Genomic DNA, 27496 nt, shown 5'->3' with positions numbered 1-27496 from the left:
TTCCAGCAGCATCTAAATTCTGTGTTTGTGAGCTCAGCATTACAATCTGCAGAGTAATCAAGTAATCCAGCAGTAGCGGCAATCTCGTCTTCACCACATCAGACCATGAAATAAGTTTAGACATTTCTCCTGGCTGATCGTTTAGACCCACGGTTCTCTGACTCTCCAAACCATTCTGTGAGCTACTCTGTATCACTGTAATAAATTCATTTTCTTAAAGTTATCTAAGTCATATCATGTTGCTTAAAACCAAGAGTTCTGCCGATACACCCAATTAGCATTTAGTAAGCATCTTCAACTGGCCTTATCAGACCCTAAAGGAAACTAGATAGATAGGATACAAACTCTGTTAGTGCATATGCTTGTGGGGGAAACTGTGATGGTGTTAGAGTACACACATATGTAATAAACCATGGGAGTATAGCTAAAATTTTGCTTTTCTTATGCTAATTGTGATTTCTTCTTTGTGGATTATTAAAGTAAAATGCTTAATTCCTGAACATTTGGATCTATTTTAAAATAATTTTTGTTACTGATTTCTAACTCAACATCTCAATGGTCAGAAAGCATATTTTATTGTATTTCAGTCTTTGAAATATGTTGAGACTTGCTTTATGTACAACCATATAAGTAATTTTGTAATATAGTCTATATATACTTGTGAAAAGTGTGATTTCCATCATTGTTGCATAGAGCGTTTTATATATTTCAAATTGATCAAGTTTGATATTTGTGTTAAAAATCTTCCATGGACTTTTGGCTGGTTGTTCTACCTACTACTGAGGGAGTTGTGTTAAAATCTCCCACGATGATTGTGGATTTACATATTTATTCTTCTTTTCCTGTCAAGTTTTGCTGTATGAATTTTTAAAAACATTACCGTTTGTAGGAAATCTTAGATTTATTACATTGTTTTAGAGAATTGATCTTTTAATCCTTATGGTATTTGAAACAAATTCTACAGGTAAGCCATTTGAATAAGATAATTTAACAAGGTTGCTGAATCCAAGGTCAATATTGTTAAAAATCAATTGTATTTGTACAGACCAACAGCAAATAGGATATTCAGAAAACGATGCTCTTGATGGTAATATCTAAAAAGTGAAACACATAAAAATAAATCTAATGAGAGATACGAAGACTTCTATATGCAAAATTATGAAGCAGTACTGAGAAAAATTAAAGAATACCTAGATAAAGGGATATACCATGTTCATGGACTGAGGGACTCAACTTATTAGAGAAATCAATACTCCACATATTAATCTCAGTTTCAACATAGTCAAGTCCCATTAATTTGGGGTTTTTTATTTTTGTTTTTGTGTTTGGCTGTTATATTTGTTGCATATTTGTTTGTCTGTTTGGTTTTTATTTCTTTGGGGAGATTAACAATGGTTTTAAAATCACTGGGAAGTGTGTCCTCCTACAATTTAAAACTGCTACTCTCTTCCTCATTGATGCTTAAAATTTCATATTTAGATATACAGTCTATAACTTTACCTTTCTTTGCTCCTCTTAAATCTCACTCCTCACACTTCCCTGGGAGAGGCAGCACCTTAAGGCTTGTAAGCCATTTACATTTCAGTACAAGTTTGATACAAGTTTCCTAGAAGAAGTTTTGGTAGGAGAAGGAGAGAACAGAGATAAGAGGCACCAAAAAGGGCAAGGAAAAAAGAAAATGAGTTCAATAAAGACAACCACAGATTGGAGAAAGACCAGCCTTTTGCTATTTCTCAATCCTTCTTAGAACAGCTCTGTTGATTGACATTCAGAAAAACAGATGACTGCACTATTTCTGCTTACTGATTTACTTTATATTCCAGTATAAGCCACTACCAATCAAGCAGTCATCATCTGCTTAATCCAAAGTTTTACTTTACAATTGTTTTTTATGTTGCTTTTTAAGTTGATATGACATCTGGATTCTAAAACATGACATTCTGTTCTCTTTTGGATACAGGAAAAAATATTTTGATGTTTGAGACTCTATGATTAATTTTCCAAATGGTGGAAAGAGTACTGGATTGAGAACAGAGATTTTAATACTTCTTAATATTTAATATGCAATCATCTATCTTTGGTAAATTCCTTAGCTAAGCAGGCTCATATTTTTCTCATTTGTAAAATGAAGGGACTCAAATATCTCATGAACCTGTTCTCAACCCCTTTAAGAGTACATGACTCTTAGTCAGATGTTCATTGGATCACTCAGCAAATTCTTTCTAAAAATAAGACAGTATAATTTTAGATGACACCTTTCTTTTAATAACATCAATTAATTTTTTCTCAAAAATTTCCAGTTCAGCAGTAGAGATAAATATCTTTTAGATATGGGGATATCAATAAAGACTGAAGTTTTACTAAGCTTACAGAGTTGAAAGTAGAAGGATAAGTATTGTTAATATCAATATTATCATTTAGAAAATGTTTTTTACATCTTTTAGGTTTAGTTCAGAAACAAATAATGTTTTAAGTCATCTCCAAATGCTCAAAGGGCAAATAATTTATTCTATATATGACAATTATAATAACACAACACTTTGATTCCTTAAGTATGATTTGTAATTCAAACTTACCCCTCATTTATTATAAAAAAAAGTTTATTCCTTTGAGCTAAATTTACTAAAATAGATATAAATTGTCTGTGTTACATAATATTTTCAAATGTAACTTCCTTGTCTTACAATACCCTCACTTGAGACAGGCAATATAATAGATGTATTATTAAAATGCCTGCTCTTTCTACAATCTAATGGTTTTCAACATGACTTAGTCAATCAGTAAATACTTACATCAAAAGTTGCTGAGACCAGGGACTTCTCTGGTGGTCCAGGGGGTAAGACCCTGTGCTCCCAATGCAGGGGGCCCGGGTTTGATCCCTGGTCAGGGAACTAGATCCCGCATGCATGCTGCAACTAAGAGTCCACATTCTGCAACTAAGATTCCGCATGCCACAACTAAGAAGTCTGCATGCCACAACTAAGACCCAGTGCAGCCAAAAAAATAAATATTAAAAAAAAAGAAAAAAAGTTACTGAGACCAGGGGTTTTTAAATTGTAGTTCTTGGAGTTTGGGGATTTTGTCAAGGACATTTATGAGTTTATGAAAGAGCGGAGGGTACAAATAATCAAAGCCACACTTATTTTGTATTTCATAAAGTTATTGGGATTACATGTAAAATTTTGTTTGAAAGATGGGATATGTTCTATTAAACATCTGGATGTCACTGACTGTACAGACGCTTTTCAAATGTAGAGGTTTATAATAATAATAATAATAATAATAATGCATATTGAGCATTCATTAAATACCAGGCACTGTTTGAGTGCTTAAGACACACTAACTTATTTCATCCTAACATCAATCCAGTGATCATTATCTCAATTTTAAAGACGTAGAAACCAAGGCACAGAAAAATTAAATACCTGTCCCAGTTAGTAAATGAAAGAACAATAATCAAACTCAGGCTGTTTAACTCCAGTACGTTCACTCTTACCCACAACATTAATTCACTTTCTTAGGACCTCCTTAGAACAGAAAAATGGACAATCTTAAAAGTCAGAAAAAAAGAGACAAAATAGACTCAATGAAGTTTCTGATCAGAAAAGCAGCAATACAAAAGTGGTATTAAAAATATTCATCTGGTAATTAATGTAAAATAAATAATAGGAGAACCTAACTTTGGGTATTTGGGCTCATTCATTTATTAATGAATATTAATTGAGCTAGTTATCATCCTTTGTGATTAGGCTACATTAATGAACAAAGCATAAAGAAAATTCTGCCCCCTTGGACTTTCTAATGGATCCAGAGACTAGTTACCTTGGCCCAAAGACCTGGCCTAGGAGGATAGCAAGGAGCCTACAGAGTGTTAGTTGAAAAAACAGTCAAATTTTTTTCTATCTAAAGGCTATGGCAGAGATAGAAGAATGAGAAAATCAGAAAGAGGGACTAGGTTTGGAGAGAAAAATGATTTTGAATAGCTATCTTTCAAGGAACAGCAAGACATCCATTTATGAATATTTAGAAGGCAATTAGCAATACAAAGTTGGGGCTTTAGTGAGAGTACATTACATGGATACCCTAGCCATTTCCCACTGAGGTAATAGCCAATCCAATGGCAGGTTTTAGCTGGAAACATAAAATTCAATCAATAGTCTGATAGAGGAGAACCAGCACACAAAATACAGAAGTATGGTGAATTCCCAAAATAATGGAATGGGAAAAATCAAAAAGAAGCACTCAAAGTAACAAACTGATTTGCTAAATATGTGAAAAGAGTAACAGGTAGTACATAGTCAACACAATTACAGCAAAAAGATGAGTCATCTGTGAGGAGCAAAAAATCAAAGGCAATTGAGATTTTAATGTAAATGAGACAGAAGAAAAACCTTTGAATTTGGAAATTATAAAGCCATTACTGATGTGGAAAATGAAATCTTGGTGCAATGTGGAATGAAAGCAGGGTGAATAGAGAACATAAAGAGTTCGTATATGTCATTTGTTTTGCACATATAGTACAAGGAAGGGGAGGAGTAGACCATTAGGAAGAAGGGCATGCTTCATTTTGGTGGTAACTGCATCAAGAACACTACAGGATTTTGAAACCACAAATTAGCTGATGATTAGAGAAAACTTTACTTAGCTTTGGAAAAGCTGTGCTTCAAATAGCTTACGGATAGCCCAACTAATTCCTTAGTCTTTCCACTACTATATGCTCCTTCCAATAGAGTAATACAAACCTGTCACTTGTTTTTAATAATGCTTGCTCATTTCCCCAGCAGTTTTCTCTTAATCTACTATCTTTGACTTCCTTGCCTTAGCTTACAGTAACATTTTAATACAGGGACTATAACAATAATGCTGGACTCATTTATAATTCTATCTCTTCAAACACACTTTCTCACATGAAGTGTTGTTAGGATTAATTAAAAAGAAAGTAAAGTGACAAATAAGAAAACCCTCTTTCAAAAAGATTTTTTAAAAGACCTTTGCTCTGAAAGGCAGATGTGAATCACTGACAGCACACAGGTGGGTATTAGCTGGGTGTAATGAAGTTCTCACACTCTTTCACTCAAGCTTTGTTTCAGTCCAACTGTGCCCTCTACAGTCTTATCAAGTGAACGAAGGTGACTTTAGCTGGAAAGGAGTCTGATAAGTCTCTGATACTCAGTCCACACTTTTCAGACAGGAAAGCAATATTTGATTCTTTATAAAAATTTCCGACCTATTTAATTTGGGGGAACTCTCTAAGATAAAAGGTAATTAAATTTAACAAGTGGATACATTTGCTTGGCTGTGTGATGACCACTGGAAAAGAAAATAAAGTTTTATATAGTCTAATTGTGTCCTTCGATACTGAAAACTATTATTAGTGACAATGTGGAATTTTACCTGAGCCCTCGAATCCTGGAAAACAGCAAAAGTTAAGACATCCCTCTGCCCTTTGTGTTGTGGAAAACAGCTTATTCCTAAGAACCACCACAGATGCCTCCTCTTGTTTACCTATGGCAATGCCAGACAAAGATATTCCAAATTGCCATTTTTTTGTCTCATAAATTATCATCTGAAGTGTTTATTCCTACTAATCAATTGGAACAAACTGCTTATTAATCAAACTGTAAAGTTTCACTCCTTCCTCCAGGCTCCAGAACTCGGACTCACTGTCAGACTGAGTCAACAGATAATCTCTCCTAAGAACAGGCTGACCTCAGGGTAAAATATTCTCTGATCTACCATCCACTCAAGCTACTCTTTTATCCCATTTGCCCACACCCTACCCTTAATACCCTTGTTACTTCCTCTCAAGAGAAGAAAAACCCCTTTTGATTAACCACTGAGAGGCTTGCAGATCTTAGGGTCACAGCATTCTCCCTAATGCGATAGTTCTCCTCCCCCAATTGCAATAGGCCCCTCCTCGCACTTACCCTTTTGAGTAAAGTTTCTCCTTACTGTGCTGCTATTGTTTGGGTTTTTTTAGTTGACATTGGCAACTGATAGAAGAAGTAAATATTGCTGCAGCTGGATATATGTGGTAATGGGGGATTGAAAACTCTAAAATTTTTATTTGATTTTTATTGGAGTATAGTTCTTTTACAATGTTGTGTTAGTTTCTTGCTGTACAGCAAAGTGAATCAGTCATACATATACATATATCTGCTCTTTTTTAGATTTCCTTCCCATTTAGGTCACCACAGAGCACTGAGTAGAGTTCCCTGTGATATACAGTAGGTTCTCATTAGTTACCTATTTTATACATAGTAGTGATATATGTCAGTCCCAATCTCCCAATTCATCCCACCCACCCCTTCCCCCCTTGGTAACCGTAAGGTTGTTCTCTACATCTGTGACTCTATTTCTGCTTTGCAAGTAAGTTCATCTCTACCATTTTTCTAGATTCCACACATAAATGGTACTGTACAATATTTGTCTTTCTCTGTCTGACTTACTTCACTCTGTATGACAATCTCTAGCTCCAACCACATCTCTGCAAATGGCACTATTTCATTCCTTTTTATGGCTGAGGAATATTCCATTGTATATATGTACCACATCTTCTTTATCCATTCTTCTGTTGATGGACATTTAGGTTCCTTCCACGTGCTGGCTATTATAAATAGTGCTGCAGTGAACATTGGGGTGCATTCATCCTTTCGAATTATGGTTTTCTTTGGATATATGCCTAGGAGTGGGATTGCTAGGTCATATGGTAGCTCTATCTTTAGTTTTTTAAGGAATCTCCATACTGTTCTCCATAGTGGCTGTACCAATTTACAGTTCCACCAACAGTGTTGGAGGGTACCCTTTTCTCCACACCCTCTCCAGCATTTATTGTCTGTAGATTTTTTGATGATGGCCATTCTGACTGGTATGAGGTGATACTTCACTGTCATTTTGATTTGCATTTCTCTAATGATTAGTGATGTTGAGCATCTTTTCATGTGTTTCTTGGCCACCTGTATGTCTTCTTTGGAGAAATGTCTATTTAGGTCTTCCACCCATTTTTTGTTTGGGTTGTTTGTCTTTTTGATATTGAGCTGAATGAGCTGTTTGTGTATTTTGGAGATTAATCCCTTGTCAGTTGCTTTGTTTGAAAATATTTTCTCCCATTCTGAGGGTTGTCTTTTCAGTTTGTTTATGGTTTCCTTTGCTGTGCAAAAGCTTCTAAGTTTCATTAGGTCCCATTTATTTATTTTTGTTTTTATTTTCATTACTCTAGGCGGTGGGTCGAAAAAGATCTTGCTGTGGAAAACTGTAAATATTAAATGATTTGGTTCATTCAGTGAATTATGAGTGTTAATGAATACATTAAACAGTCCACAAAGAGAGAGTCCTTTAAGCATCTGCTGTGTGCTAGGGTTTCCTCTACTAGGCCACAATTAGAAAAATCTGTTTGCTCAAAAAGCACATAGGTCAGTACAGAAGACTAACATAAAAAAACATCATGAGGGGCTTCCCTGGTGGCGCAGTGGTTGAGAGTCCGCCTGCCGATGCAGGGGACACGGGTTCGTGCCCCTATCCCGGAAGATCCCACATGCCGCGGAGCGGCTGGGCCCGCGAGCCATGGCCGCAGAGCCTGTGTGTCCGGAGCCTGTGCTCCGCAACGGGAGAGGCCACAGCAGTGAAAGGCCCGCGTACAGCAAAAAAAAAAAAAAAAAAACATCATGAGATGCATTGATAGAAATGTACACAAAGTGCTATGTTTACATTTGATAAAGTCATTTACTATGAGTGCCTAGGGTCTATGGCAGGAAAATGATGTGACCAGAAAAGTTTTAGAGTAAAGGTGATATCTGAGAAGACCATCAAAGAATAAACACGACTCTGTCAGATGAACAAACTGTGAAGAATCTGTATTTGGCATTGGGAACAAAGTGATCACAAAAACCCCAAGTAATACCATGGTTCCTCTGGAGAGCAAAAGTAGTTGGAACTGACTCAACTGTAGCTCACATATGTAAGACAACTGAAGGGGAGCTGGAAAGATGAGCAGATACAAAGCAGCACAGCCTTTTACAACTATGAAAGTTGGGGACTGCACAACTCCAGTGGGTACCATTCATAATAATGTCAATGTGAATGACACAAGCTGGAGTTGTGTACAGCCCTGAGCAAGACCTCTGAGCAGGTACCAAATTAGTAGAGTATTTTTATGCCAAGTGTATAAGTTAGGATGCTTTTGGTAGCAAAAAAATGGAAACCCAATCTGTCTGTCTTCAACTTTAAGAGGATTTTGGAAAGAACATCAGGGCTCATATAACAGAGGAGGACCCTATGGGGCCTTCCTAGGATAGACCCCTCCCCCATATCCTCTACTTTAGCTCCTCTCTGAAGTACATAGATAACAGTATTTGATGCACATTTCCTGCTTTACAGATGCTAAAACTCCCACCAAATGGAAGGTTAACTACTTAATGACCATGAGCACATAGCCCCCAGGCCTACTGGAGCCAAAGAATTGATGACGTTAACCCCTGTGACACTGTCCTGAAACCTCACCATCAACCAAACAGAGAACTGTGCACAAGCTGATCACATACCCTGGGACTCCCCTCCCTCACCTTGCCTTTAAAAACACTTTGCTGAAACCCATCAGGAAAATGAGGCTTTTTGAGTAGTAGCTGTCCAGACTCTTTGTATGGTGCCTTACAATAAAACACGGCACTTTATTTCACCACAACCCAGTGTCAGTAGATTGGGTTTATTGCACGTGGATAAGTGGACCCAAGTCTGCTTCAGTGACACTCACAATACTGCTATGGGGCTTTTGCACAGCAATGGAAACCATAAACAAGACGAAAAAACAACCCTCAGAATGGGAGAAAATATGTGCAAATGAAGCAACTAACAAAGGATTAATCTCTAAAATTTGCAAGCAGCTCACACAGCTCAATATCAAAAAAACAAACAAACTAATCCAAAAATGGGCGTAAGGCCTAAATAGACATTTCTCCAAAGAAGACATACAGATTGCCAACAAACACATGAAACGATGCTCAGCATCACTAATCATTAGAGAAATGCAAATCAAAGCTACAATGAGGTATCACCTCACACCGGTCAGAATGGCCATCATCAAAAAATCTACAGACAATAAACGCTGGAGAGGGTGTGGAGAAAAGGGAACCCTCCTACACTGTTGGTGGGACTGTAAATTGGTATAGCCACTATGGAGAACAGTATGGAGGTTCCTTAAAAAACTAAAAAAGAGAACTACCATACGACCCAGCAATCTCACTACTGGGCATATACACTGAGAAAGCCATAATTCAAAAAGAGTCATGGACCACAATGTTCATTGCAGCTGTATTTACAATAGCCACGACATGGAAGCAACCTAAGTGTCCATCAACAGATGAATGGATAAAGAAGGTGTGGCACATATATACAATGGAATATTACTCAGCCATAGAAAGAAACGAAATTAAGTTATTTGTAGTGAGGTGGATGGACCTAGAGTCTGTCATACAGAGTGAAGGAAGTCAGAAAGAGAAAAACAAATACTGTATGCTAACACATATATATGGAATCTAAAAAAAAAAAGAAAGGTTCCGATAAACCAAGGAGCAGGACAGGAATAAACACACAGATGTGGAGAATGGACTTGAGGACACAAGGAAGGGGGAAGGTTAGGCTGGGACGCTGTGAGAGAGTAGCATGGACATATATACACTACCAAATACAGAGTAATAGAGAGCTAGTGGGAAGCGGCCGCATAGCACAGGGAGATCAGCTCGGTGTTTTGTGACCGCCTGGAGGGCTGGGATAGGGAGGGTGGGAGGGAGACGCAAGAGGGAGGGGATATGGGGATATATGTATACATATAGCTGATTCACTCTGTTATACAGCAGAAACTAACACACCATTGTAAAGCAATTATACTCCAAAACAGATATTTAAAAAAAAGAAAAAGAAAATAATGGAGGGTTTGTAAAGAAAAGGGAAAAGCCAAAAAGTGCTGGATATAATTGAGGATTTCTGCATTAGGAATTCTGCAGCACTGTGAACTACAAGAAAATTGAGTAGGGGGATGAAGATTTAAGAATGTTCAACTTTTTATGAATTTAATTCCTTTTTTCACCTTTTTTTATGAGTAATGGTTAAAATTTGAATTCCTTTATAAATTACTTTTGGGTGATTAACTGTGTTTTTTAAAATGCATCTCTGTACAAAGACTCTCTCAAATTTATTATGGTGGCCTAAATAAATTAATACATCTTGAAGGTCTTAGTGGTAAATCACCATGTTTAATTCCAAGAGAATTTAAAAGGTAAAGAAAAATTAGTTTCAAAAATATTTTCAACAAGTTGACATTTATGAAAATTTTTGAAAGATGAGCAGCTATGGGCATACCACCTTATTTTAGCTGATGAACTAATGAATATAGACTTCACACATTTTCAAAGTACTGAACTGCCTTTTCTTCTATAGCAATCCGCAACATATACCAGGTTCAAAAAAACCAATAATCTTAAATCATGATTTCTTCCCTAAAATCCCCTTTCTACTCATTTATAAATCCTCCTTAATATTAATTTTTTCCTATCATATTTCTCAGCCTTGATTATTTCACGTATTTGATGTACAAATGTATTGAACACTTACAATATGTACAAGGTACTTTTTTTTTAAAGCTACATGTTAGTTGACTCTTTCGTGCTTGGCACTGGAAGATACACTGTTGGAAGATTCAGCCCCTGCACTCAATTTCTCACAGGTTCAAGAAGATTCAGACAAGTAAATCCACAATTCAACACCCTACTATAAAAGGTATGAGAAAGGGTTGCCCAGGGGGTTTTGATTGTAAAGAGCAGGAGAAACTATCTTTTCCTGGGTATGGGAGGATTCCTAGAGATGTTACCTGAGAAAAGGAAGATGAGAAGAAATTGCTAGGTGAATAAGGGATACTTTTTAGCTTTTATTTCTATTCAATTCTCACAAAAAAAGAAAAAGTCAAAAAAAATAAATGAAGGTATGTGACTCTCAGAGCTCCTTAGGCTCTTTGGTATCTATATTTGTAGCTGGAGATACATGTGCCACAATTATGTTCTAAGTTAAGGGAGTCTGCGTGTGTCATGCATCAAGCACGTAGCACAAGCTCATGTTAATAAAAATAGCCATTCAGGCATAATCAAGGTAGAAGAGCAACAACTCACTACATATTTACCGATACCTTTCCTCTAGTCTCCTCTCCTGTGTTCCTTTCACCCACCCAAATGTTTTGGTGTGTAAACTTTCCTCTCAAGACAATGGAGTCCACAGCATGGCCATCACAAGTTTGAGTGTTGAACAATAGGTGAGATCCCTAGTGAATAATTACACCCAGTTGGAGAAGACTAAACAGTGCTTGGAGCCAGGTGAGAGAAATAGCGTTTGGCTTATCTGCTCTGAAATAATATCTGAAAGACTCAATCCATAAAGTTTCCATATGGTTGAAAGCAAGTTGAAGAGTGAACACTGGGTCTTAACATTGTGTGTGTGTGTGTGTGTATGTGTGTGTGTGTGTGTGTATGTTTTGATTCATCAAATGTTAGGGAGAAACATTTTATGACAGAAAGAGCACTGGCCCCAGAGGCATGGGTTTAAAGTTCTGTATCTGTCACTCTCTTGACAGGAGGCTTTTTAAAAAGCTCTTGTAATGACTCACTTAATGTTTTTTTACATATGAAAAAGAATGAGCCTTTTTCAAACTTAAAAGTTTGATGATTTCATGGTCACTTTTAGTCGCAGCTTTTTAAGATTCCCCATCTAAATAAACTCTTAGGCTCCATGACGTGTGCCCAACCTAGACATGCCGAAGGGGCTTTGAAATCCTGGCCTGCTTTCAGCCAACTTTATGCATTTATATCAGCTGATTTGTTACTTGATAAAAATGTTCAGGATAATGCAGTCACTTTTTTCAATGTTGTAGAAAAGACCACTTCAGAAACAGATTACAACAGCCATGATAATGGACCGGAGTCCTGAGGCATGGAGCTGAGAATTCCATCTCCCCCTGCATGAGAGAGGCAGGTTGTTACCCTCTACAGAATCTAAGTTGGGGATTTGCTCCCTAACCCCCTAACTCTGGCTAACAGCTTCCCATCAGCCTACCATCTGTGAATGAATCTGGACCTGCAGATTTATAGTCTCAGTTGGTACCGTGTCTTAGGATGTGGAGGACAGCTCGCTTATTATTCCCTAATGCTGCTTCTTCTCAATCTTAAGAGCTAACTCAAGATTTAGTGAATAATCTATACACACGTTACATGAGCTACTCAGACTCCCTCCCACATCGTGTCTTCCAGACTGAGGAGTTCTTCCAACTGCCTATTCTCAAACCCCCAACCTCACCCACACCTTCAGCTGAGGAGCTGCTTCCTCAGCTGCAATGGAAGGGGGAGGCTTCTGGAAGCCTTCCAGTGCCAAACGATGCAGGGGACATGGGTTCGTGCCCCGGACCGGGAGGATCCCACATGCCGCGGATCGGCTGGGCCCTTGAGCCATGGCTGCTGAGCCTGCACGTCCGGAGCCTGAGCTCCGAAGCAGGAGAGGAGACAACAGTGAGAGGCGCGCACACAGAAAAAAAAAAAAAAAAAACACACAGGAAAGCATTGGGGCAGTAAGATGGGCAGTGGACATGAACAGGCCCTTCATACAAAAACAGAAAGACACCAGTCTGAAAAGACCACAAAATGAAGGACTCCAACTATGTGACATTCTCGAAAGGGCAAAAATACACAGACAGTAACAAGACCAGCAGCTGTCGGGGGCTTGGGGGCACTGGTAGGATGTTCTGGTAGGGCACTGGTAGGGAAGGTGGCCCCCAGGGATGTTTCGGGCAGTGAAATGGTTCTGGGTGGCACTGCAGTGGTGGCTGCAGGTCATCACACCTGTCCAAACCTGAACAGTAGGACACAGAGAGTGAGCCTTAATATAAACTACAGACTCCAGGGGAGAATTAGGTGTCAATGCCGATCCATCACTGAGATGACGCGCCACACAGGCCAGAGACGTTACCAAGGGAGGGAACCCAGAGGGACGGGTATAGGAAAGCGCTGTCTGCTCGATTCTGAGTCTCCTATAACCCTAAAGCTGCTCTAGAGACTGTCCACCAATTAAAAAGAAGAAACGGCTTCTAAGCATGTGAAAATACTCTCAACCTCATTCACGGTTCAGAAAAACCCCAAGGGAACGTCCATACTGCTTACCGGGGCCTAGGATGAGCGGGAACACGCCGCGGCCTCGCCCCTTCCTGTCGGGCATCGCGCTGGAGCCCAGAGTCCCCCTGACTTGACCCACCGCACCCCACCCCGCGTTTCATGCCGTCCACAGTCTCTACACATGACATCTTTTGATCAGATGACTCACTGTCCCAATTACAAGGTTTCAGTTTCTGCACAGGAAGAAACCAAAACCAGCACAGAGGGGAGGCTCTTCAGTCAAACTCAGGGTCTGCCTGCCTTCACGTCCCACTCTTCCTGACGGGAGGCCCACATCCTAAGGAAGGAGGTCCTTACCAGCACCTCAGGAGCCTCATCCAGTCCACCTCACGCTGCTCTGAGAGCCTCGCAACCTCTGCAGCTACCCAAGTCCTGGGCACTTGAGGGCCGTCCCCCTTCCCCGAGTCACTGAGCCACGTGCTCTGACAATGCATTTAAAACCAGGCTCTCGGACTTCCCTGGTCGCACACTGGTTAACAATCCGCCTGCCAATGGTGGGCACACGGGTTCGAACACTGGTCCGGGAAGATGCCACATGCTGCGGAGCAACTAAGCCCGTGCACCACAACTACTGAGCCTGAGCTCTAGAGCCTGCGTGCCACAACTACTGAGCCCACGACCCGCAACTACTGAGGCCCGCATGCCTAGAAGCTGTGCTCCACAATAAGAGAAGCCACCGCAATGAGAAGCCCGCGCACTGCCACGAAGAGTAGCCCCCGCTCGCCACAACTAGAGAACAAAGCCCGCGCGCAGCAACAGAGACCCAACGCAGCTGAAACTGAATAAGTTAAATAGTAAACAAATAAAAAACTTAAATGAATAAATGAATAAATAAATAAATAAATAAAAGCAGGCTCTGCTTTGTCAGCACTCTGGAGTTCCCTATGTATCGACGGGCAGGATTCCCGTCCTCTCCTGTAATTACGTCTGTGAAGTGCCTTTCCCGAGGAGCACAGAAGCTCCTGGAAGCAGAGAATTGCTTCTTAAGATCACATGCAGAAACTGAAGACATTTGATGCTTATGTCAAAGATAAAAGACACAACACTAGATGGTGTGAAGGGTCCTCGAGGCCAAGAGCCAGGCAAGCAGGACACTTCCTCTGGGGACCCTTCCATCAGCAGAGAAGAAAATGTCCGTGGCCAGAACTGGCACTCAATTCGCTTTGAGCTGAGCAGCACCCGTGTAATTACATAGGCTCCCCAAAGAGTAATTACTCCCACATTTAAGAAAGGAGATGGCTTTTCAGGCAGGGAAGGCAAGTACAGTCTTCCCAGCTGGATGCACTGTGTGTGCTGATGGTCACGATGGAGCTGGGCCCCAGAGCTCTGCTCTCCCCTCAAACCCCCAACCTCACCCTCACCCTCAGCTGAGGAGCTGCTTCCCTGAGAACACAGAAGCCATCGGAGGGCTTCCCCACCTGCAACCCTGCTCAGCCATCCCCTCCCCACTCCAGGACCACGGGTAGCAGCTCTCCCCTCCCCCACACGCATCTACTGGATCATTCCCACTGTTATTTCTCCCATCACAACACAACACAACACAACACAACACAACATCCTCCCCGGACCTCAGCTCCTACCCCAGCTACTGTCCAGTTGCTATTTTCCCCGTCACAGCAAAATGTCTTGAAAAAGTTGGGACCAGAACAAACCCAGTTCTCCCACTCCTCTCTCCTAAGCCTCTCCGATCAGGATTTTACCCCACAGATCCATCCAAACGCATCATCGGCGAGTTAGGACCTCCCCCCAGTGCTGGGCTCGATGGTTATTGGCTCCGCGGAACGGCAACCTCGTTTGTCCAGTCACCCAGGGAACCTCTAAAGTGCTTCCCACATGCAGACAAAACGCTGTGATTAATATTTTAGGAGAAATACTCAGCGTGGAGAATACACTTGAGCTGCTGGAGGAAAGAGGTAGCGGCACAGAAAAGAAGTTTCTGTAACTACAGGAATGAACAGATAAGCTGTTTTAATGGTAGCAAGTATGGGATGAAGGAGAACGAATAAAAACCATCCAGAATACGACATTAACAAGCCTCACACTACAACGTGGTAACAGAGGATGGAGAAGGACTTTAGAATGAACTCATTTTTCTGGGCAGGTGACAGGCTGGATGATGCAACGATGAGCCGCCAGAGACAACAGGACAAGGCAAGGGGCAGGGGAGCTGTAAATAATCATTTCTGGATCTACTGGATCTAGTCACCCGAGGTGCCCTTTGGACAAACTCCATAGAGATGCTGGCAAGTGGCTGGACAGAGGCATCTGTCTGGTCCAGGTGGGAGAACTGACAGAGCTGGAGGTGAAAAGCACCAGAGGGTGAGATCAGACGGGGTGGAGAGTCATGGACCAAGGGTGAAACGACAACACACACAGAGGGCGGAAGACAGAGTCAGTCAGGAAGACAGCAAGGAGAGATCTGTCACAGAAACCAACAGCGCAGACTCTGCAGGTGGCAAGGCGACAGTGGTCTGAGGTGACGACTGGCAAACCTCCACTGCTTTGTATGCTGGATGCCAGGTCACCTCAACCGGATCAGGTTCCGTGGAGGGGCAGAACCAAGACCGCAGGCTGCACGATACAATTCAGCTGGGAAACAAGAATCTTTGCCAGAGACCTCACTGCATGGTGTGTAGCGCGACCCTCTGAGATTGTAAGAGACAAAGAGCGCAATTTACTGGAAGGGTGACAAGGCTGTTCTTCCAGATGATCCTCATTGCATCCCTCGACTGAGCACTGAAAACAATGTACCTATGTGACAACGGTGTTCTACTGAACAGACAACTTATATGCACTAAGTGCTCCCTGGACAGCACGCTCTCGGCTTACAGGAAGCACAAGGAAGGCACCAATGTCAACACGTTAGGGGCTGTCTCTCTCAGGAAGGCTCGCGGCCTACAGCGGGATCCTCAGGGAAACCTTTTAACGCTCGAGAACAAAAGTGATTTGGCAGGACCATATAAGTCAAGCAAGGGATGGTGTTTTGCCACAAATGTCAAGAACACGAGGCTTGTACTGTGGCTCTAAGAGGATCCTGGGATCTACACGTAGAACTTGCCAGAAACACTTGGTGCTGACCTGCTCCTCTACACTTTGTCTAACCACATCTTTTACCGACTCCTACTTTCCCATTTTAACTTTTGAACTATTCGCCTCCCAAGGTGTTATCACAAAAGAACAGCAGCAGGTAAATACGTAAACAGCAAAACTCACCAGAGGCTGACTCATTTTCCGCTGCTCTTGGAACAACGTGCAGGACTGTGACAGTGGAGGCGGACCTGGAGAAGGAAAACGCAGGCAGTGAAGCTACGACTGAAGCGGCTCGGGGTGCACGAGCACCCGCCCCGCGCTCCACAAGAGACACCTGTGGGAGACCCGTCCTTTCACCTTCAGAAGGGCCTGTGAGAATAAGGAGGGAGCAACCACCCTCAGGTCTGTAACTCCCACGTGACTCTGGTACCTGAGGGGATACTTTATTTTTCCATAGCGAGTGTACATTGAATCCTATTAAAATAAACCTCCGTCATTAAATATGAAATTAAAAAACGCTTATAGTTTATCTCTTCTCAGTCTGTTAACAACTTAGGTCAGAACATCCACAGGATACCCAGAATAAAGGGACACACTCAGGTGCGTTTCAGTCTTGCAATGATTTGTACAAACTTTACAAACTTAAGTGCGACGCTCGAAAACATCTTTTATTAAAGCTGACTTTAAGTGGACAGAACACCTGCCCTAGGAGTTTGGAGTCCTGTGAGCGACCCCACGTGCACACCCGGTGAGGGTCTAGGACAAGTCATCTCCTTTCTCAGGCCCCATTGCTTCCTTCCTCACCCGAGGCAGCAGGACAGAAGCCCTGCAGACTCATCCTGCACCGATTACACTGGGCGACTCCACAGGGCACAACCCAGGGGGGCGGCGGACGCTTACATTACACAACCAAGGTGCTGACGCGCCTTGAGACACACGTGCGAGATGCCGAGACGGCGACAGGAGGGGGAGGACGAGGAGGAGGATCGGGGTTGGACGGAGGGGAGGACGCGGCACGTCCCGGCCGAGCCTGTGGACCCTGCTCCCCCAGGACACCCAGAGCTCACAAGTCCCAGGGGAGCCCCATCCGGAGCAGCCAGCCCTGTCCTCCAGCCCGGCCCCTCCACCTCCGGGAAGCGGTCAAACCCTCCAGGTGGCTCTACCGCGGCGACCGGGGCGGACTACCCCAAGCCCTGCTCTTCAAGGGCCGCAGGCTCCACAACCAACTACAGGCCTGCAGACGCAACACCTACCCGGTCGGGACTCGCTCACCGGCCCCGGGCTCCCGAGGCTCCGGTCCGGGGGCTGCTCCTCGGGCGCGCTCCTCTCTCGGGGTCCCTCCGCTCCGCCTCCCGAGACCACTGGGCCAGAGAAGCCGGCTCTGGGCCCACGTCCCTCCCGGGACCTCGCTTGGCCCCGCGCTGCACATGGTCGGGCACTGCACCGCTGCCGGCCGCCCGGCCACTCCGGCCCAAACGCGGGCTCCGCGGCTCGAGCTCGGAGGTCACAGTTCCAGCCTCCGCCCGGCCCACGCGAACCCTCGCCCGCACAGCCCGCTCCCGCGGGCTGCCGGCCGGCCCGGACAGCGTACCGCCCCGCAGGCCCCCGAAACGCTCGCCCGCAAGAGGCCAAGACGGGGGAACGACGGCCAGCGACAACCTGTGCCCGCACAGGAAGCGAGGGCGGGGCGGCGACGGTGCGCGGGCGCCAACACGCACAAATCATGAGGCGCACCTGCGCAGGCGGACGCCCGAAGTCCGCCTGCCAAAGCCCGCCAGGAGCACGGGACAAGTACCCGGACTCCAGAAGCCTCCCAGAAGTCTCCGTGCCGTCAAGATAGTGAACGTATGAAATGTCTCCTTCTCATCTGGCGCTCAAGTGCTGCTGTGCTGCGAGGGTGTGCCGCCTGGACCAGGGACTCCATTGCCCATTTGTCTTCACTCCTGTTAGGGATCAAGGAAAGGTGTGGCCTCAAGTGGGGGCTGTGTGATGGTCTCCAGGGTCCTTGGTCCTTTCCCGGCCCTGGGACATTTCGGGTTACATCTGAGATTCCCCCACCACCAGGAGAGGGGAAGGAGGGTATCATGTTCGCTTAACTGAAACGCTACAACTTTCATTCAAATCCTAGAATACAATAAATGCCCAGCCATGACACAAACTAATATTGCCCACGGAAGGAAAAGAAAATAGAAACTGTAGCTGTTTAGATTACACAACCAACGCATTAAAAACTGTACGAAAATCAGAACGTACACACAAACTGAAAACAGAAAACAGATACCTGGGATCTGACCTCTTATACAGGATACTGTTTATGTTAGGTAAAAATATCATTTTTCAAAAATGGAATCAGAAGGGTAATGATTTATCACTATTTATCACTGGGGGTGAAATAATATAACTGTGTTCTTGGCCAACTGTTCCTTAAAAGCTGCTAGGGGAAAAGGTAAAAATAAAATCTCCAGGGACTTCCCTGGTGGTCCAGTGGTGAAGACTCCTAGTTTCCACTGCAGGGGGCACGTGTTTGACTCCTGGTTGGGGAACTAAGATCCCGCATGCTGTGCAGCACAGTCTCATTAATTAATTAATTAACGAACACACAAAATAAAAATAAAAAATCTCTCGCCAACCGAGAAAATCCTCTCCACAAATGTAGAGATAAAGAAAACGGTTTTACTGTTGAATAACCATTAAACCAGACTGTGCTGTGCACCCACAGGTGAACCACTAATGTTTGTGCAAATGAAATCAACCTCACCTTTTTTTTTTATAGCTCAGCAGATAAAATCTGTTGCATACAGGTTCTCAAAATAAACGGGAACTTGCCTCATGGGAATAGACTTGACACCACCATAAAAATGGCATACATTCTTTCAGAGTACATCCTAAATTCACCTGGTCATCTCGGTGGTTGTCCATGCTAGTTAATACCCTTTATCCAAAGGAGAAAGACAACTTCTCCTATCTCTAGGACAAGCACGTACTTATAGCTCAGAGGAAAGTGCCTAACACCTAGCCTAAACTCCCCTGGTGACAGTGAGATAAAGAAGATAGCTCTCAGGTCCTTAACATAAACATTCCTGGGTTGTAATGCTGGCAAGAGACTGATTTAGCTTTTAAAAAGATTTAGATACTTACGAAAGGGACAGAGGAAGTATTTCTATTACAAGCGTCTTGAGGAAATCCTCTAAAAACGGAAATAAGAAGTGATGATTCATGCAAATGAATAAGCACCTAACCCATTCCTGATTTCCCCAGCTGAACTGCCACATTAAATGAATCCTGCACAAAATGTGTGCTTCTCCAAAACTGCTCTTGGAAGTGGCTGCTTAGAGCCACGAATGGTCTTTTCCAGTTCTTGCTGCTGCTGACTGTGGCCTCTGCCTGAATTCTCACCGATGAAATGCTGCTTGTGTGGGAATGACAGCGACCACACCTCCTCTGAGCCTGAGCCTGGCAAACCTCCAGGGCGCATTTCTCGCATTTTCCAAGTTCACCACATAAGGACATCAGCTACACGGAGTACCTTGCTGGGAAGCGCCTTGGAAGGGCAGTGCGCCCATGAGCACGCCACCAGGCCTCCAGTTCTCACCTCACCCACGTGCACTGACCGTGTCTCAGCAGAAGACTGGGGTGGCCTGTGAACCCCAGCTGCTGTGCCCACCTCATCACCCCACTCTATCCCTCCAGCCCAGAGACATGCTGGGCTCCCCAGCCCCCTGCCCTGGACACTCTCTGGAAGTCTTTCTATTACAAGCTGTCTTCAGGAAATGCTCTAAAAAAGGGAATAATAAGTACGGAGTCATCCCAATGAACAGGATGTCCAGCAGTGAGCTGATGTCTCTCACGACTCACCCCTCTCTCCAAAAGGCGAAAAACTGTCATTTCATACATTTCCCCCTTTTTAAAGTTGTTGAAGCTAGGAGGGTAAACCTGGACCCTGCGATTTCACCTTGACCAGAAGCAGCAATGGCCACCTTTTAGTTTGCTTTCATTAAGATCTCTTCATATATATGGAGATTTACAATATAAAGCTTTCTCTTTTTGTATCTGCATTTCTATTAAATACAGATATTTTCCCTACTTTGTCACTTATCTATTTTTATTGAAGTATACTTCGTTTGCAATATTTCAGGTGTACAGCAAAGTGAATCAGTTACATGTATTTATGTAAGAATATATGTATTCTTTTTCAGGTTCTTTTTTCCATTATGGGTTATTACAAGATATTGAACATAGTTCCCTGGGCTATACAGTAGGTCCTTACTGTTTATCTATTTTACATATAAAAGTGTGTATCTGTTAATCCCTGTTCTTTATCTTTTTAACTTAATTTTTTACTCTCACATTCTGTTATACAGACACTTAAAAAGATATTTTGTGTTCAAATCTTTCACTTTCACTTCATACTTTTCATCAGCTTGGACACTGTACTTGAAGAAGCCTTTCCCATCCTGCATTTCCTAAGTAGTTGCCTGTGTTTTCTCCTGTTTATTTTGGGTCTCTTAACATACCAATTTTATCAAGATAACTGGCACCCATCTTCAGGATTTGTAAAATCATTTTCCTCTTAAAGTCTCTCAACCATTTTTTTCAACACTAACACATCTACCACAACCAGGAAACGCACTGTTTAAGAAGAAAACTCAAGTTTGTAATCTAACAGAAAAGGACAGACTCTTCTTTGAAGCTCAGCGACACGTCTTAATTTAAAGGCAGGGGAGGGACTTCCCTGGTGTTCCAGTGGTAAAGAATCCGCCTTCTAATACAGGGTACGTGGGTTCAAAGCCTGGGAACACTGGTCCGGGAGCTAAGATCCCACACGCCACGGGGCAATTAAGCCCGCGTGCTGCAATTAGACACGATGCAGCCTAAGAGAGATAAATAATTTTTTACAAATAAAAATAAAAAAATAAAGGCAGGGGAAGCAGGAAAGTGACCGTCTCATGTGAATTCCTTCTTATTCAAAATACAGGTCGTAGCAGTTTACTTGGGCTGCGTCACAAAATACGACACACTGGCGGGCTTAAGCAACACAAATGCACTGTCCGACATTTACGCAGGCTGCAAGTCTGAGATCAAGGTGTCAGCAGGGTTGGTCCCCTCTGAGGGCTGTACGGGAGGATGTGCTCCAGGCTTCCTGGTGGAGAGGGCGGTTTCCTCACAAGCACATGCACTATGTATGTAGCAGGTAGGTGCCTGGGCTGAACTCCGATCCCAGGGCTGCTCATCCGCAGCTGCACCAGGCCGCTGGAGGGCTTGTCACGGACCCGTTGGCAGGAGGACTGCAGGCTGACACAGACGTCTGCTCAGCTGTGGACCCATGGCCCGGCCACAGCCCTGCCAGAGGCTGCCTGGTTGAAATCCAGGTCACGGTTCACCTCCCTCCTGCTTATTGCATTCAACGATGCCTTGAAGACCCCCTACTGCACCAGCCTGGGTGGCACATTCCACCCAGTCATTTCCACATCAGAAGCATGTCCATTGAGAAGGTTAAAATTAGGCCCTGGCTCAGTGCTGTGGAATTAGAATCTGTGAGGCTGGGTCCAGGCATCTGTGTTGGAATATTTTCTCCACGGGACTCTCATGCCCAAAGGACTGTATTGACAAAGCCCTTCTGCTTCACCCCACTGGTATTTCTGCACTAGAGCTACAGCCGTTGTTGTATTAAACTGCATCCGCAGGAGGAAGAGAGAGGAGGAGAGGCGACAGTTCTGCTGATCTCCAAACACGCTGTTACGGAACCACACTTGGGTCCACTCGCCCGCACGCACTAAAGCCCGTCTACGGACACGGGTCACGGTGAAGGAAAGTGCCGCGTTTATGGCGGGGCAACAAGCAAGGGGTCCAGGTATCTAGGGCTCAGAAGGCCCCCACTCCCCCGTGGCTTTCAGGGAAAGGTGTTGACAGATGGGGTGAGGCTGTTGGTGGGAATGTACACTGGTGCTGCCGCTATGCAGAACAGTGTGGAGGTTCCTCAAAACACTAAAGCTAGAGCTACCGTAGGACCCAGCAATCCCACTCCTGGGCATATACCCAGAGAAAACCATAATTCAAGAAGACACACGCACCCCAATATGTATAGCAGTACGATTTACAATAGCCAAGACATGGAAGCAACTTAAATGTCCATCGACAGAGGAATGGATAGGGAAGATGTGGTACATATGTGTGATGGAATACTACTCAGCCATAAAAAAGAATGAGATTATGCCATGTGCAGCAACATGGATGGACCTAGAGATTATCAGACTAAGTGAAGGATGTCAGACAAAGACAAACACCATACGCTACCACTCCTGTGTGGAATCTAAAACAGTGATACGAATGAACTTCTGAACAGAACGGAAACAGACTCACAGACATAGAAAAAAAACTTATGTTTACCAAAGGGAAAAGGTGGGGGAGAGGGATAGATCAGGAGGTTGGGGCTAACATATGCACACAACTATATATAAAACAGGAAATCAACAAGGACCTCCTGTAGAGCACAGGGATCTCTACTCAATATTCTGTAGTAACCTAGGGAGTTCCCTGGTGGCCCAGAGGTTAGGATTCTGGTCTTTCACGGCCGTGGCCCGGGTTCAATCCCTGGTCAGGGAACTGAGATCCTACAAGCCACACAGCACCACGAAAAAAAAGCAAAATTCGGTAATAACCTAAATGGGAAAACAATCTGAAAAAGAATAGATATCTGTGTCCATATAACTGAATCACTTTGCTGTACACCGGAAACTAACACAACACTGTAAATCAACTATACTCCCAATATAAAATTTAAAAAATGTTTAAAGTGAATTACAAACGAGTGGGGTGAGGGAGAGGAGGTTGAGGGGTGTGTGGTCAGCTTGTGGACATTCTTCCGATTGGTTGGTGGTGAGGTAATCTGAGGTCAACATCATCAACCGGCTGGTTCCAGCTGGTCTGGGGTCTACGTGCTTGTGGGCAGCATGCAGTTACCTTCCTCCCCCCTGCTGGGGGCTTCAGTCTCTGCAAAACAGCTCCAAGGACGTGGCTCAGAACAGTATCTACAGCCCTTGAGGAGGAACTAAAGGTCCTTGACTTTGTTTAACGGCTACACTAGTATTATTTGGTCTTTTGGGACTCTTTTCCTTTCTTTTGGCACTTTCTCCCTTCTCTGATTAAATTGCTTGTTTCCAACTCACGGAAGGCTAGGAGGCTAAAATTTTCTAAAGACAAGAAGCAGGCAGAAGACATGGGGAGAATCCGTCCCAGGAAGGCCCCACAAGGTCCTGCTCACTTACAACATCACATTCAATCTGGGCTGTTTACGCCATTTTTGGACAACATACCAACACATCTTAAGATGGGTCCCACCCGACTGTAGCACATTTGGACAAGGTGCGGTGGGGTGGGATTATGCAAATCCAGATCTGAAGACTAGATAAAGCAATCAGGGTATTTCACAGTATACAAGAGAAATTTTCATGGGGACAGAATACCAACCTTCTAATATTTGAAAGCCTGTTAGCCAAGAGGGAGAGTGAACTTCTGTTTTGTTATACAAGGACCCAATCAGCTGTGATGGTTGAAAGCATGATGAACGCAAATCTGAATTCATTTGCCTCCTAACAATGCAACGTCTACAGCAGAGGGACACAGGTCCTCAAGCAGCAGTGCTTTTCCCAGCAGTGCAGACCCTGAGGAGAGCCAGGCTGTGGCAGCTCTGGAGGACCTCAGACACTCTTTGCACGGCCTCTGAGACCTAGAACATCTCAGAAAGTCCACGAGTGCAAACCAAAGAGACACTCAGTCCCTGCACCTTGGATGAACTGATTTGACTCTACGTATGCATTGCTTGGGCTAATTAGAAATATGGAAGTGATCAGAAGACAGAATAAACCTCTGGGCACATCCTGAACAACAGAGATACTTCTCATCAAAGTCCAAACAATAATTCAAAAGCAAGATTCAGAGCCAAAATGTGGAAACAAACCAAGTGTTCACTGACAGATGAATGGATCAAGAAAATGTAGTGTGTATATTCACACAACAGATATTATTCACCCACAAACAGGAAGGAAAGTTTCTAATTGATACAAAGACCATTTATGTATTTTTCAAAGATTGATATTTCTTTGTATGAACAGTGAAAATTTAACAATTCCACTTTTAAGAGGAAAGCTTAGTGTTTCTTTGTAGAAACAATTAAGTCTCAGCAGTAGAGGCATAAGCACACACGTGCACACAGAGTAAACAGAATAGCGCCCCGCTACCTCCCCGCAATCTGATCCCCCGATGAGCCCTGCTGATTCTCCCTCCAAATATAGAGAACCTGTTTACTTCTCTCCATCTTCTCAGACATCGTCTTCCTGGACTACCACGCCAAATTCCTAACCTTATCTGGGTCTCCTGACTTCCACTCTTACTGAATCCCCACCCCATCCATTTATGCAGCAGCCAAAATCAATTGTTCCTCTTTCAGTGCAAACTGGATCAGGACACCTCTCATTCACTGCTTTCCCACTGCACTTGGCAAACATCTGAACTTCTTCAGACCCACGGTTTTATTTCCTTCTCACTCACTGTGTACTGTCCACACTGGCTTTGGGGTCTAGGAAGGAAATTTTGACACAGGCTACCACACAGATGACATGCGAAGACATTAAGCTAAGTGGATAAGTCAGATACAAATGGACAAATGTTACATGATTCCACTTCTGTGAGGTCCCCAGATGGGTCAAATTCATAGAGACAGAAAGTGGAGTGGTGGGTGTCAGGGGCTGGGAGGGGGGTGGGGAGTCAGTGTTTAATGGGGACAGAGTTTCACTTGGACAGGATGAAAACATTCTGGAGATGGATGGTCGGGATGGTTGCACAACAATGAGAATTCTTGTTTTCCTTCCTTAAGATTTCTGTTTTACTTATTTTTGGCTGCGTTGGGTCTTCGTTGCTGGGCGCAGGCTTTCTCTAGTCGCGGCGAGCGGGGGCTACTCTTCGGTGCGGTGTGCAGGCTTCTCATTGAGGTGGCTTCTCTTTGCGGCAGAGCATGGGCCCTAGGCGCGTGGGCTCAGTAGTTGTGGCTCGTGGGCTGAGGAGTTATGGCTTGCAGGCTCAGTAGTTGTGGCGCACGGGCGTTAGGTGCTCCGCGGTATGTGGGATCTTCCCGGACCAGGGCTCGAACCTGTGTCCCCTGCATCGGCAGGCGGATTCTTGACCACTGTGCCACCAGGGAAACCCAAGAAAAAAAGCAAGACTCAGACCCCAAGGGGAGGAGTGGAAGTACGAGTTGGGAGGTTCAGAAGAAGCTTCCAGTGACACTGCATGACCCTGAGTTGGCTATTTTCTTCTCTGCATCTCGGCTACCATATACTTCCTACCCTCATAGAAAAATAACCTGTCTGGAATTGGAAATTTTTCCATTTAGTCTTTTTGTGCATGTGACATTTTTATTCAGAAAAATAATCTGTGTTGAACTGGAGTTTTTTCCATTTAGTATTTTGTACATGTGACATTTTTATTCAGGTAGTGAAATCTCTGGGTCAACAGTGATACCACATTCTCAAGATTTTGATAAGTAGACTAGAACTTCTTAACTGGAATCAAGGGGCAGGCTTTGGACAATCCACGGACTTTGTGACATCCAAAGGTACCCTTTTTGTGTGTGTGTGTGTGTGTGTGTGTGTGTGTGTTTGTAGACACCCTTTGAAGGGTGCGTGAGCACCTGTAGTTTTCTATGATTTTAGCTTCTCCAAATGGCTCTTGGACTCAAAGGTGCCTGAGGGGAGCGGACGTGTACTCCCCCAGTACAGAATTCTGAACGCAGTGTCAGTAAACATTCAGCCCAAGAGCTTTGCCAAATTGCGTGTTTTAACGTAACTTTTTAATCCACTGAGTCGATGTACCTGGGATCTTTTTTTACATACTTATCTCACTCTTTACTTATTTTTTGGGGGGGCGGTACGCGGGCCTCTCACGGTTGTGGCCTCTCCCGTTGCGGAGCACAGGCTCTGGACGCGCAGGCTCAGCGGCCATGGCTCATGGGCCCAGCCACTCCGCGGCATGTGGGATCTTCCCGAACTGGGGTACCAACCCGTGTCCCCTGCATCGGCAGGTGGACTCTCAACCACTGCACCACCACGGAAGCCATTATCTCACTCTTATAAGGCTGAAACGTTGCTGCTTCCCCTAAGTTTCCTTGTCCCTCTCCCCAATCTCCCACCAGGCCGTGGAAGAGGAATGGGAGGGAGAGGGAGAGTCCAGCAGGGAGAGGACAGTGTACCTGCTGGGAAGCAGTAAAGAGGGGTCCAGGGTGGGAGGGAGGGAGACACAAGAGGGAGGGGATATGGGAACAGGTGTATATGTATAACTGATTCGCTTTGTTATAAAGCAGAAACTAATACGCCATTGTGAATCAACTGTACTCCAATAAACTTGTAAAAAAAATTAGAACTACCATATGACATAGCATTTTCATTCCTGGATATATATCGAAAAAAATAAAACCAAAAAACATTAATTTGAAAAGATATATGCACCCTAATGTTCATGGCAGCATTATTTACAATTGACAACATATGGAAGCAAGCTAAGTGTTTATTAAGAGATGAATGGGTAAGGAAGATGTGATATATATATATATACAATGGAATACTACTTAGCTAAAAAAAAATTTTGTTTGAATTGAAATTGTATCAAGTATCTTTTCCGACCACAATGCTATGAGACTAGACATCAATTACAGGAAAAGAGCTGTAAAAAAATACAAACACATGGAGGCTAAAGAATACACTACTCAATAACGAAGTGATCACTGAAGAAATCAAAGAGGAAATTAAAAAATACCTAGAAACAAATGACAATGGAGACACGACGACCCAAAACCTATGGGATGCAGCAAAAGCAGTTCTAAGAGGGAAGTTTATAGCAATACAATCCCACCTTAAGAAACAGGAAACATCTCGAATAAATAACCTAATCTTGCACCTCAAGCAATTAGAGAAAGAAGAACAAAAACATCCCAAAGTTAACAGAAGGAAAGAAATCATAAAAATCAGATCAGAAATAAATGAAAAAGAAATGAAGGAAATGATAGCAAAGATCAATAAAACTAAAAGCTGGTTCTTTGAGAAGATAAACAAAATTGATAAACCATTAGCCAGACTCATCAAGAAAAAAAGGGAGAAGACTCAAATCAATAGAATTAGAAATGAAAAAGGAGAAGTAACAACTGACACTGCAGAAATACAAAAGATCATGAGAGATTACTACAAGCAACTCTATGCCAATAAAATGGACAACCT

General features: G+C 43.5%; 1 long non-coding RNA gene across 1 annotated transcript in view; it reads right to left on the bottom strand.

Annotated features, from left to right (window-relative positions):
- Positions 1-16482, bottom strand: part of LOC308610935 — a 178391-nt gene extending 161909 nt beyond the window's left edge. Inside the window, exon 1 of the long non-coding RNA XR_014014712.1 lies at positions 16416-16482. This is a non-coding gene — a long non-coding RNA (uncharacterized lncRNA). The remainder of the gene's footprint in view (positions 1-16415) is intronic.
- Between the last annotated feature and the right edge of the window lie 11014 nt (positions 16483-27496).

The sequence above is a fragment of the Mesoplodon bidens genome, assembly GCF_964165515.1.
Source record: "Mesoplodon bidens genome assembly, contig: HAP1_SCAFFOLD_96, whole genome shotgun sequence".
Taxonomy (NCBI): Eukaryota; Metazoa; Chordata; class Mammalia; order Artiodactyla; family Ziphiidae; genus Mesoplodon; species Mesoplodon bidens.
This window is presented reverse-complemented; position numbering and strand designations above follow the sequence as displayed.